Raw genomic sequence first — 207 nt, forward strand, 5'->3', positions numbered from 1 at the left:
TCTTAGTTATGACGTAGAACTATAAAACGGTTATAAAAATAACATAGAACAAAATTGAGTTGTCAAATAAACAAATAATTATATATTTATTTGATAACTCTATTTTATTATATGTTATTATCATCTTCGTACGAACTAAAACTATAAAACAAAGTTAATAACAATATATAACAAAATAGAGTTGTCAAATAAATATGTAATTATTAA

The sequence above is a fragment of the Cicer arietinum genome, chromosome 5 (assembly GCF_000331145.2).
Source record: "Cicer arietinum cultivar CDC Frontier isolate Library 1 chromosome 5, Cicar.CDCFrontier_v2.0, whole genome shotgun sequence".
Classification (NCBI taxonomy): Eukaryota; Viridiplantae; Streptophyta; class Magnoliopsida; order Fabales; family Fabaceae; genus Cicer; species Cicer arietinum.